Source organism: Sinocyclocheilus rhinocerous, unplaced genomic scaffold (assembly GCF_001515625.1).
Source record: "Sinocyclocheilus rhinocerous isolate Xijiao unplaced genomic scaffold, SAMN03320098_v1.1 scaffold5627, whole genome shotgun sequence".
NCBI classification, from domain to species: Eukaryota; Metazoa; Chordata; class Actinopteri; order Cypriniformes; family Cyprinidae; genus Sinocyclocheilus; species Sinocyclocheilus rhinocerous.
The window spans coordinates 45864-48870 of NW_015658010.1; the positions used below are offsets into that span (position 1 = coordinate 45864).

General features: G+C 33.6%; 1 long non-coding RNA gene across 2 annotated transcripts in view; it reads left to right on the forward strand.

Moving 5' to 3' along the window:
• The window catches only part of LOC107722014 (uncharacterized), a 19777-nt gene that overhangs the window by 8099 nt on the left and 8671 nt on the right, over window positions 1-3007 (forward strand). The window contains exon 3 of one of the 2 annotated variants that reach the window (XR_001637761.1): window positions 2616-2651. The exons of the other annotated variant lie outside the window; for it this stretch is intronic. This is a non-coding gene — a long non-coding RNA (uncharacterized LOC107722014). Of the gene's footprint in view, window positions 1-2615; window positions 2652-3007 lie in introns of those variants that run through there. 2 annotated transcript variants of the gene reach the window in all.

Below are 3007 nucleotides of genomic sequence, written 5' to 3' on the forward strand. Positions count from 1 at the left end.
TTTTTTTCTTACCCAGACTGGGTGATGTAAGACCGAAATGCCGCAGAGGGCACGTAAGTGTCTTCCCTTTCCCACAGGTTAAACCCGCATCTCCAGACATGGTCAGTCAGGGCTGGTGGACGCTTGACCGACTTTGGCTGAATTTCGCCCTGAGGATATCTGTTAACATTGCGCCCCGCTTTCTTGACACAGTTTTATGTAAAACTAGACCTGCATTACTATTCAGATTTAAAAAAAAAAATCTTTGTGTAGCATGTCTTGTTACAGTTGTTACGTATTGCAGGGATCCCATGATCATGAAAAACCTTGAATAAGGGTTTTTATATGGCCATGTCTGATGTCTAGAGAGCTGGAGCACCTTAATGGTGATATGTCAGTTTATTATTAGCAGATATGAAGTTCATAAAATTGCTGAATTTAAATAAACGTGCAATGTATGCATTTAAAGTCTTAAGCAAAAAATTTTGTAATATTTATTTTTTACATATATGTGACCCTAGAGCACGAAACCAGTCATAAGCACGGTATATTTGTAGCAATAGCCAACAATTCAATGTATGGGTCAAAATTATCAATTTTTCTTTTATGCCAAAAAGCATTAGGATAATAAGTAAAGATCATGTTCCATGAAGATATTTTGTAAATTTCCTATTCATATCATAAATATATCAAAACTTAATTTTTGATTAGTAATATGCATTGCTGAGAACTTCATTTGGACAACTTTAAAGGCGATTTTCTCAGTATTTTGATGTTTTTGCACCCTCAGATTTTCAAATAGTTGTATCTCGGCCAAATATTGTCCTATCCTAACAAACCATACATCAATGGAAAGCTTGTTTATTCAACTTTCAGATGATGTATACATCTCAATTTTACAAAATTGACCCTTATGACTGGTTTTGTGGTCCAGGGTCACATATTATCAATATTTATATTTATTTTTTTATTTGTATTATCTATACTTATATTCATTATTTTTATTTGACAACAGAAAGTATGCACTTTTCTTTTCCTGGTGATTATTGTAATTTTTGTAATATTTTACTTCAGACTGTGGTTTTGATAATGTAATACTTGTACTTTGTTTGATATTTATGTTTATTTATTTTTATATTTATTTGACAACATAAAATATGCACTTTTTCTTTTCCTGGCAACTTCCATCCTTTTTTAAAATTTTTTTTTTTTAACTTTAATTTAATTTTTTTTATAATAGGCAGGCTTCATCATGCATCTTCAAACTGTGGTGATAAGTATTAACAATGTTGTAGGAGCAATGCTTTTGTAATTTTTTACTTATTATCTATTATATTATATGTTTTATTATATTTATTTGACAAAATGTGCACTCTTTCTTATCATGGAGACTATCATGATTTTCATATGATTTAAAAAATATATATTTTAGTTGTGGCTGGCTTGACCATGCATCTTCAGACTGTGGAGTGTGTGAGAGTGAATTTTTTTAATTATTATATATTTATAATTACATTTATTATAATATATAATTATATTTATTTGATAAAGTGTGCACTTTTCTTTTCTTTTTTTTAAATAATATTTTAGTTGAGGCTGGCTTGAACATGACGAATATTAATGAAACTGTAGAAAGAATGATACTTTATTATTATTATTATTATTATTATTATTATTACTACTTTTTTTTTTTTTACTTCAGACTTGATCTGAAGTTTCCTGATCATATCAAAGCCAGCATTTTGGTGTCGACCCAACCAAACTGCACTTTCAACATACGTCAGAAACCCTTTTTAGATAGATATGTTTCATTTGAATCAGTTGTGTTATCTTGTCATTTATCAGATGTTACGCCTATTTCTTCCATGTATGTCTTAGAAGACGCCTCAGACAGCCGAGAAGTAGGAATGAAATTGTTTTGGTACGTGAGCAACAAGACTGAAATGACAAACAAGGTGTGATGGCCACAGAGCTTAGAAACCAGCCGCTTGGAAAGATGAACCCTCTCGCTGTGGAGAGTTATCTAAAGCAATAATCATCTTCAAATCAGCCTACGTGGCATATCATGGATGGCAGTGCCTAAAGTTAACACACAAATTAATATAGCTCAGCCTTGACATAGACTATGTTTGGCCTCTCGCAATGCAGTGCAGTTAACATGTTTTGACACGCTCATACGTGGTGATCTAAATTCAAGAGAAACCCCTTTACAAGAATAGGTCTGAGCTGAGAATAGCAGCGGTGCTTGGGGTGGAAAACGTCTCTTTCCTTGCGTCTCTTCAAACACCACTTTGACTTTTATATCAGGGGTTTCCCTCAAGTCAACCCTGCGTCACTGCGGTTCACACGGTCACGCTGGTCTTGCTGCCGGGGCCATTTGTGGTTTGGGACGAATGTGGTCGTTCAGCGATCTCTGAGCCGTGAGGGAGTAAGTGACTGAGCTGTAGTGTTCCGTTCGGGTCAGGGAGGAAGCTCACTCCATTAAAAACTCTCAGGAAAACATTATGCCTCATGTAGACGAACACCACTGCAAATTAAGTTGAAGAAGTGGGGTTTCGTTGGCAGCTTTTAAAGGTGAAGTGTGTAATTTCTGTTTTGCACTGTTCAAACAAATAATATGGTGCTATTTATTGTAGGGATGCACCGAAATGAAAATTCTTGGCCGAAGCCGAACAAAATGAAACACTGGGCCGAATACCGAACACGGTTTTTAGCATTTAGGTCTATTTTGCCTTTTTTTTTTTTTTTCTTTTTCACCATTGCATAAATTAAATAACTAAAATGTGCTTTTTACTGTTTTGTCCTGCTTTTCAAATAAAAAATCAATTACAAAACAACAATTTAAAATATTTAACTTAACACTGAACATTGTTTTTAACATTCTATCAGACATTAGCCTATACCAACAAAGCACAATTTAACTTAAAATTAATAAGTTAGTAAATTAATATTTTTTGGCCATTTTTGAGACTTGAAGCAGGCATGTATTTTTTACTGTACAAATAAAAGCAGCCTTGCTGTGCAGAAG